The sequence below is a fragment of the Silene latifolia genome, chromosome Y, assembly GCF_048544455.1.
Source record: "Silene latifolia isolate original U9 population chromosome Y, ASM4854445v1, whole genome shotgun sequence".
NCBI classification, from domain to species: Eukaryota; Viridiplantae; Streptophyta; class Magnoliopsida; order Caryophyllales; family Caryophyllaceae; genus Silene; species Silene latifolia.
The window spans coordinates 47,197,521-47,207,826 of NC_133538.1; the positions used below are offsets into that span (position 1 = coordinate 47,197,521).

The 10,306-nt window shown below is 34.8% G+C and overlaps 1 long non-coding RNA gene across 2 annotated transcripts; it reads left to right on the plus strand.

The window, feature by feature from the left end:
• Positions 1-2,419: 2,419 nt before the first annotated feature.
• LOC141626573 (uncharacterized) lies at positions 2,420-5,744 on the plus strand. Of its 2 annotated transcripts, XR_012536159.1 has the most exons (5): positions 2,420-2,642; positions 2,893-2,953; positions 4,000-4,255; positions 4,599-4,779; positions 5,570-5,744. It is a non-coding gene; the product is annotated as an uncharacterized LOC141626573 (long non-coding RNA). The 2 variants fall into 2 exon arrangements; XR_012536158.1 differs by having other exon boundaries at positions 4,000-4,779.
• Positions 5,745-10,306: the final 4,562 nt, after the last annotated feature.

The following is a 10,306-nucleotide window of genomic DNA, read 5'->3' on the forward strand; positions in this document are numbered from 1 at the left end:
TTACAGATCAACCATCCACCATAATGCACAATATGGCACAACTCTCCGGTCACCGTGCTCATGTTAATATGGTGAAACTCCCTTGTCACCGTACCGTTTCAACACAATATCATATCAACGCCATGACACAACTCCCTTGTCACCGTGCCATACACACAACACACGCTGGTTCATCTCCCTGGTCACCGCGCCTCAATCAGAGTAAACACAATAGCAATAAGCGCATATATATATATATATATATATATATATATATATATATAGCGTCACTTGAATTACGTCTGTTCTTGAAAACACGATGCAAAAAGTAATCACTTTTGGCGGGATCTCATTTTCGCCCTATAATAAAGCTTTTTGCGTCACTTCATTAACAAAAACCGATGTTTATAATGTTATTATTTGCGTCAGTTTTTAGAGGAACTGACATATTTGATCAAATACATCCGTTTATTTTTCAATAACCAACTTATTTGATATTTTGTTTTAGCATCAATTGTCTTGATAACCGATGCAAATGAGGTTTAATTAAAAAAAAACTAGTTTTAAACCCGTGCAAAAAATGCACGGGTCGTATTGTTGTAGTAGCAGACGCTATTATTGGATACAAGAGTTAAATAGTTTGGAATTTAAAATGTGTACTCACTATGCTAAATATTTTATTTAGGATATACATTACTTTTTATGAACCTATGGTGGTGAAAGTAATTGGGGTAGGCTCACGCTCACATATAATGAAAAAATATAAAAATACCCATTTATCAAGACTACACATATATGGCTGACCATTTACATTTAAATTCCTTTATAATATGTTTATTAAAGTGTCTATTCGGTCGGTCCAATTTTGTATAACTATTAATTATCAGCCTAAGTGTGATCTCGTTTATTAAAATTATTCGATCATTATTAATTATAAAACCCTTTCAATAGTATTAGACACTACATAAATACGAATTTTAGTTAAGTAATTTATAATTTGACGCTATTACTACCCTTCCCTTTCGACTTTCGTTGGCTTTTGTATTAAAACTAAAGGTAAATAATTGACCGAAACGAAAGCAGTATGAAATAATTTAATTACGATTATCATTAAACTGCTACTATAGATAGAACTATGTTACAACCGTTTTATAGATGTATATAAGAACATATCAACTTGTTAACGCAAATAAAATACTCCGTATTAAGTTATCCTTAAATGGCTCAAATACGATACATCGTTTATGATAAATATATATGGAAACATGTCAACTTTGTTAACGCAAATAAAATACTCCGTATAAAGTTATCCTCAAATGGCTCAAATACAATACACCGTTTATGATAAATGTATATGAGAACATATCAACTTGTTAACGCAAATAAAATACTCTGTATTAAGTTATCCTAAAAGAGATCATATACGATCCAAGAAAATAGTAGGATGATACTCCGTATTATAGAAGCATATACAATTTGGGTTCATAACCAAATCACATACTCCTAGTACTTAGAAAGAGACAAATACGGACTACTATTATATTTTTGCAAACATAATTAATTAACCTAGTTACTTTTATATTTCACCTAGCTTACCATCACTCTCATGCTATCTCACATTTTTTTTTTTTTATTGTTTTTTACCTTCTTTCACAGATTTAAATTTTCAGCCTGTCAATTAATTCATCTTATATATTCAAAATAATTATCAAAATCCTTAGCCAAAAAATATTCGATCAAGTGAATCTGAAAATTTGTTGATATGAAGTTGAATATTTTCATATTTGATTAAGTGTTCGATGTGATAATGATAAATGTTTTCTTCAGTTTGCTCGACTCATCAATTCGGTAAGAGTACATGCATGTTGTTGATGTCGATTTGTAATATTTTCTGGGATTAATGATAATTTTAGTGTGTTTGTAACTTCTTAGTTTCAATTTGTTTTCGCTAATTAAAGTCGTCTAATATTTTTTTTCAAAATATTTACTTTAAATGCTTTCGCTTTGTTAATTTTCTAAAGAGAGATATTTTTTTTCCATTTTCTGCAATAATTAGTCCAATTAAATTGTATTCAACGTATTTCAAATATTATACTTTGTTAATCTGATCCTTAAAATTTTTCTTTGAATCATTTTTTTTTTGCAATTTTATTTCGTTTTTTTTTTTTCGAAAATCATTTGATGTATAATGTATGGTTTTTAATGTAAGTATAAATATAAAAAGGAATAATAATGAAGAGATGAGAAGTGTAGTAGCAAGTCTTAATTAATTCTTTAAACATCATGGGGGACCCCACATAAGAAAAAAGAAAAAAGAAAAAAAAAAGCCAACAACCAATAGGAATCCTTTAAAAAATCCAACTTTTATACTATGTAAATTAGCTTCACTCAATAAATTACACACCGTCTAAACTTGCGTATTAGCTATCAAACACACCGGGACCACCATCACCGCCCCCTAATGCTCCAGTCATACAACCACCGCCATCGCAATCGTCGCACGACTAAACCCTACAGCTGAACACCAAACTCTTCCCTTCTTCTGGCGTCGCGCCTATTACCTACCAAACCCTTCCTTTTGATGTCGCGCCTATTACCACCACTGTGATACCCTCCTTCTATCATTGCTGAGGTTGTAACAACCATAAGTTACTCGGAATCAGGTAATTTAATTATCCTTGCACTTTTTTTCAATTTTAAAATAGTTTTATTAATTGTTCAAAACTTAATCGTTAATTTGTTTGTCATATCGGATTTATCTACTTTGAAAAGTTTATTCATCTTTTGGATTTAGGGTTTTGGATTTAGGCTTGATACAAATCTTAGGGCTTTTCTAAGAAGTTGGAGATTTTTATAGTATCCAGTACATGATAAGTATTGTGTAGTTACATAGATATGATGATACATCTGCAGGATTAAGTATTGCGCAACTCCATCTTTGATGTCGCCTAACTATCGTCTTCATCAGCTCTGAGTAAGTTTCCCCCTGATTTTATGCTATTTATTTTTCTGATTTTTTATGCTCCTCCAACATTCATAGCTCTTATCTTTAGGTTACAACTAAGACATTACTAGTTATACTATAAATTATGATAACTTTGGTTTCTTAGGCTTGTACTTGAGCGTAAATAATTTGGTCCTGTAGAGGATATTGGTTCACCATGATTATTTTTTTTTTGCTTCAATGATATCACACCAAGTTTGAATGTGTTTAGTAAAAAGATGACGATGACTTGAGTATAAGTGATGTATTATCTCCAGTTTAATTAAAAAGTAACCTCCTCATGTTATTCAAAACCTTCTTTCTAGTTCTATGACTTTTATCAAGTGTCATTCGGGTTGTTTAATTTTTGTTGTCTCATGGTTTAATTACTGAGTTTTTAATGGGTTCCATGAAATTTGCAGTTTTGATTACCATCTATTTCAAAAATAGCCCTAAAAAAATTTGGGAGTGGGAACATCAGCTCTTTTTCTGATCTATCTTTTTTATTATTACTTTTTGAGTCTCGTCTATGTATAGGGAAACCATGAAAGATGAAACATAGTTCATTAGACTGAAAAAGCTTGATGATAAATGGTGATAGTATCAAAATAAGTAGCTAATTCTAGTTGGTGGAGTGAATGTAATGATAAATATTAACCTAAGACTTTCTTTTAGTCTTTCAATTTCATGCCACGTCCAACAGAATAATTGAAATATCTCTTCTTGCTCAATTTTCCGAATATCAAACTGATGCTGATTCAGAATGCTTCTAATAAATCCAGCTAGATATATTTATTGTGAAAGTTACAAGTCAGTCCGTTTTTTTACTGTGTTCTTTTCCTAAAAGACCAAGATTTCACGTAGTATAAGATATAGTACGGGGAAAGTAAGATAAGATTACCCATATGTAAGAGAAAGCTACCCGTAAAACTGATTTTACCATGGCATTTTAGGACACACTCCCAAGGAGATCCAGGCACTGCAATTTAATATTAAGGACTCTGTAATCTTAACAAGCCTTGTTCTTAATCTTGCAGACCACTGGTCGGACAAATTGCAGTTGGGAGTTGTCATTTCTTGGAAGTTGGCAAGGGAAGTCCAATCTATGTGTTCTTATTAGAGATAATGAATGATAAGTCAAAATTGAACAATGTTAATGAAATGGATGAAGTAATTTAGAATTTTAGATGATGCTACAATGCTTATATCACATTTTTTCCGTTCCAGGCTTCTACTGGAATCGTTCTCTCCATCATGCTTGTTTTACTGACAATTATTTTACTCTTAATGCTGGTAAGTCAATTGTGAAACCAGTAATTTGAATTCAGTTTTATTTCTTCACAGTATTAAAGCTAATTTTTAAGTATTCATAGTCATTATTCTAGGCCTATGTTATATTTCCTTTCTTCCTTTTGTTTTTATTTGGTGGTTTGTATGTGAATTGTTTCTGGCAGTGCTTCAATTTTAGCTGTATGGGGACTATTTTAGTTTTCTATACAATTGCTTTCATCTGTATGTTTCCTTTGATGTTCATGTTGCTTGGTTTTCTCTGGTTACCTGATAATGGGTCTTTGAGGGCGAATTGCAACTCTATTTTATAACTCGAATGTAGCTACTTCTATTTTGCCTATTGCAGCTTTTTGACATTGTGTGTTCTACGTTCAATTTTTCTTTGAAATGGTTGTTTTCACCTTGGAGTTTGCTGGGAAAATTTTGACGATATTGTAAGGTGTGGATCACAAGTGGCATATTATGTAAGCTTTAGGGAAGCATGAAAGAACAAAGAAGAAATTTATGATGTTTCTGATCTTAACGAGGTTAGTGCAAAATCTCCAAGTTATTACATTTGTTTCCTGCACATAAATCTCATCATTTGTTAAACATTAGTTTTACCATTATACCTTTAGGCTGCCATGTTCTCAACTTTGAATATGAATATAGTATTCTTGTTACATAATATCATTCTTGTCTGTTGTAGTATTGTTTCCTATATTGTTGTAATTTGAGGCATGTTTACATGAGACCTTTAGGCTGCCATGTTCTCAACCTTGAAATATATTTACTTTGGATACCCTGAGAAGTGAATTATTAACCTTAGACGGTTAAGGAATCTTTGTTTTAGTGATTTTTGTGATACTATTAATAGCATCATAAGGATTACATCTTTCGTAAACCCATCCTTGAATAAAATTTAATGTGTTGATTTTCGTTTTACTCAAAAACATGTTTGTGAGGGTCTTATTTGTACGACAGAATTGTTTAAGGCATAAATTTTCCATAAATGTGTGGTTATATGCCTTGAATAATTGTCTACTCCATCTCCAACTTCTTCTGTCCTGCTATTTCTTTACAAGTACAATCGTCATTTCTTTACAAACACAATTGCCATTTCTATCCAAGCACAATCGTCATAACTTATATTTAATCCTTCACAGTTTTTAACCTCTCTCAGTATGTCTCTACTCATTATTTTGCAAGTTTTCTGTTGGGGTTAACTTCATTCATCTATTGATGGAGAATGCCTGATCGAATTGATCTGGTTTGTAACTTTTTTTGTAATTCTATAATAATTTGATTTATTTACAAGGGTTTTGGAAATATTGACAGGGGAAGTAATAAGAAATATGTTACAGAGGCAGAATTTAAAGGTTCAGCAGCTTATTGTTATAAAGTTGTAAATTGTGGGATTACTTATACATTAGATTGTATTTGGAACGTCGTTGGGGTGAATGAGACGTAACATTGTTTTCTATGTGATGTATTAGTGGTTGGTAGGATTTCTTGTTGCACTTGGTATTCAGATTGTCAATTTTATGAAGAGGTGGTGCCGAAATTCGGTAGCAAATTTTTGTATATAAAAAAAATAGAGAAAATGCATCAGTCATGGAAAGACATGACGCAAATAGTTAAATTAATTGGCACTAAAACAAAATATCAATTGCATCAGTTTTTGACAAAAACGATGCAAAAAATAAAGCAAATGCATTAGTTATGTGTAGAAGTGACGCAAAGAACAACTATATGCGTCAGTTGCAACAACTTTTGTGTCCATTCTGTTGTACGAACTGACTCAAATACTACCTATTTGCGTCGGTTTTTAAAAGACAACTGACACAAATGTTGAACTTTTTGGGTCGGTTTAACTTTTTGGGTCGGTTTCACAACAGACGCATATAAAATACAACCCCTCGATATACGTCAGTCCAAAACTCATGCAAAAAGCCCTCTACAACTGACGCAATAGGGGTTTTTTTCCATTATTGTAAGCAAGAACGATAGAACGATGAATACGATATATTACTCAGGTAATGTAAGCAACGTTGTAAACTATTGCACACATGCACGACCAGGTCGATGGACCAAGGGTCCAGGTTGATCGACCCAACACCAAAACGCAGCATGTACGGCTTTATGTTCCTCTTTTCACGCATCACATCGCATAATAACATTAATAGAAAGAGCTTAGTTGAGTAGGGTATCCCAACCTTATTAGAACCACCACAATACGATGACAAGCAAAGCCTAAAATTGATGTTCTACGAATCCGTGCCCTAAATCACGAGATAATGTGATTGCTATCAATTACAATACAATACATAACGAATCGAGTAATTAATCACTACTATAGAGATTATGGTTCAATTACTAATCCCCATTTACGACTCAAAAGATGATTAATATTAATTGGTGTACTTATGAATTACAATAATGAATGAAACAATCTTAGCTGAAACCGTGTTGTTCCTTCTTCTCCCTTAATCGTGATAGAGTATGTGATATTGTATGTGTGTGTGTGTGTGCGCACTTGTGTGTTTTGATGTCGTATAAAGTGTTTAGGGTTCATGGTATATGGGTATTTATAGGCTTAGGGTAATTAGAAAAAGATTAGGAAAATAAACAAAACTACCCACAACCCGTCTAAACAATAGGTCGATCGACCTACTACCCAGGTCGACTGACCTCTAGCACTCACACCTAACGCAACTCAGCTTCGCGCACCTAAATTCAAATGGCCACCATTTCTTTGTTACTTATCGGATTGAAGCTTGTGACCATGTGTTGGAAAGCTAAGACAACAAGCCTTCACCTCCAGTTCGATACACCCTCATAGGAGCTTGACAACTCCAGATATAACGGTTTGAAGTTGACCCTTATGCAAGCGATCATCTTTTCAACTCACTACTTTGATGACTCACTACTTTGATGCACAAAGGGTCTTACAATCTAAAAATGATGGGTATTAAATTTTCCATCACACCTTTCTTTTTACATACTTTTCTCATTTTCCTCACCTTCATCTCCCTCATTCTTGATTTCATTTCTCTCTCCTTCATTTTCAACTTCATCTTGCTCCTCACCAACAAACTCCATTTCAATTTCATTTCCTTTCTCATCAACAACAATTTCATCACCTTCTTGAAAGATTGGAGTACCAACATCATAAACATCACTAACAACCTTTGAACTACCCTCTTCACCATCGGCTTCAATTTATGCGCCATATTCAAATCAAATTTCCGATTGAAAATCCGTCTAGAAAATCTCCCAGCTTCAGATGTAATTTTGGGACGATGTGAAAATGTTTTCTTTCTCGGCATTGGGGCTATTTTAGGGACAAAGGTTCTAGGTTTCTTTGGCGGTTTTTGATTTTGGAGAAATTGGCAACCAAGAATTTCGGTGCCGATGGTAACCTTGCTCTATATGAGTCTCATATTTTCTTCAAGGTTTTAGGTTGAGTCGATTTTGGAGGCATCACATTTATAGTGAAGGTAAAAGTGTTGGGAGGGGAAGCTTTTTTACGGTTTGAGAGAATATTTGGAGCAGATGAAATTTTTTGAAAAATTTTAAAGGTTAAAAGTGAATTCATCATATTTAAGTTGAAAAATTGACTTGTAGTAAATGAGGTGGACGTGGTGAAAAGTGTTTGCATTTATTTGGTTGGTTAAAAGGAAAGGACTGTAGTCGGCTTTGGTGAGGTGTAGACGGCTCATACATGGGTAAGTGGTAAAGAGTGATATGATGGGTAATGATGGTAGATTTAGTGGCTCTATGAATGCAATATATTAACCCATTGAATTTCAATGCAAATTAACCATTTAATTCATTAAATAATTTAACACATAATCACACATGTTATCATAAAAAGTGTAACATCTATTCTAGTCAATCAAATAAGGTAAATCATCATGTAATCTTTAAGCACAATCCAACAAACCAATTTTCAATCGAATTTTTTTGAATAGTTCTCTTTCTAGCGATTTTGTAAAATTGTAAGCTATTTGATTTCCGGTTCTATAAAATTTAAGACGAATTTGACCTTTTTCCACATGATCACATTAACAAAAACGTCTTATGTCAATATGCTTAGTGTAATACTCCGTATTTATATGTCTTGGGGTACTCTATCGAGTAGCCCTTACTCTGTCGAGTATGGGCAAGTTGCGAAATAAAATAGTTTCGACTGTTGGTACTCGATCGAGTAGTCAGGGGTACTCGATCGAGTAACTAGGGTACTCGATCGAGTACCTTGGGTACTCGATCGAGTGTCCTTTTACTGGGGAGTTTTCTCGGGTTTTGTTAATTATGCGATTAAGGTATTTAAACATATTCGTCATTGTTTTAATTCACTTTTACAAAACCTAAAACCCTGTTTAAGAGAGAAAGCAGCCACTTCATCTTCCTAATCGCATTCTTAGCAATTCCCGGAGTTCAGACGGTCGGTTCTTGTCGTTTTTCGTGTCGTTGGATTCCTTGCGTCGAGGGTAAGCTTTTAATATAGTTTTTATAATGTTTTGTTAAGTTTGGTTAAACCCTAATTTAGGGATTGGGGGTTTTTGTGAGTAGTATGTGATGTGTAGTCCCTACGTGTTATGTGATAGGAGGAGGATTCGTAGAGGAGCCGTTTTGATACAGCTGTAGATACCGTCTGCTTGTTGTGCTTCCAGGTAGGATTTCCTACTCAGTATTAGTCCCATAATGGGATATTGGTGATGTGTTGTATTTGGTTGTTTGATATAATGACTGTGTTGTGATTGTGGTTGTGTTTGTTGATGGTTCTCGAGATGCGTTCTCGGCTGAGTGGGGTCACTTGCGGGAGTGATCTCACGCCCTAGTTTCGCCCTTCGTGGAACCCGCCACGGAAGGGGATGTGCACATTAATGGACAGGGTTATCGCTCGTACGATGAGCGGGGCTTAGGTGGGAACGGTGCCGCGTCCCCCACTCAGGGCTGGTCCAAAGGACATCGAGATTGAGATGATGGGAGTTGGTGGTGTGTGTGTGTGTGTGTGTGTGACAAAATTGTTATCTTATTGTTGTTATCTATATTGATTGTGTGATTAGTAATCGACCCGGTGTTGTTTTGTAAACTCGCGGTGATCCATTCGGGATGGTGAGCAGATATTGAGCAGTATTGAGATGAGTACGGGATAGCCGGGATGCCACGACATGACGATAGAGTCTTCCGTCGTAGCCTTAGTTTATTTTACATTTCAGTTAGAACAGTCATTTGAGAATCTTGTATCGTACTTTGGTTTGGTTTTGAGGATTCTATTTATTCATTAAACTATTTATAATAAATGTTGTTTCTGTTTTGTCTATTTGATTATCATACCTCAGGCGACCGAGATGGTGATGTCTTCATACCTGAGTGGTCCTGGTAAGGCACTTGGAGTATGGGGGTGTTACAAATGGTATCAGAGAGACGATCCTGAAACCTGTAACCAATGAACTTAATAAACATAGGGAGTCAATTAAAATGAACCCGGGGTAAAAGTTGTAGGAGCTAGTGCAAAGGCTTGGGAGACGTCCTAAAGTCGCGGGGGTCGCCCTACAACTTTGAACCGGTCACATGGGGAAAGTGATTATCGAATCATATGTGTGCTTGGTTAACTTGTTAACAATGTGATGAAGTGTGTATTGTTGGATGTTGAAGGAGAAGTTGAGAATGTGAAAGAAAAGTAATATATGTGTAGACTTGATGTTGGAATAACATGTTGGATGTTTACAATGTGGCTTTAATAGCATGATGAATTGATCTTGTTGATAGTAGAATAGATGCGTAGCATATTTATTATGATGTAATATGGTTTTATAAAGTTTAGCATGTTAGTATATGACGTAACATGCGGGTAGCTCTTACGAGTTAGTGTTACTCGATCGAGTGAGACTGACTCGATCGGGTGGGTTTTTGGCGATTTTGAGTCCGTAGATCGAGTTTTGGGGCACTCGATCGAGTAACTAGGGGTACTCGATCGAGTAGGGGTCACTCGATCGAGTAGCCTAGATACTCGATCGAGTAGGTAAGAGATCGAAGGTCCGTTTGGTTCTGAGTTTGGGTACTCGA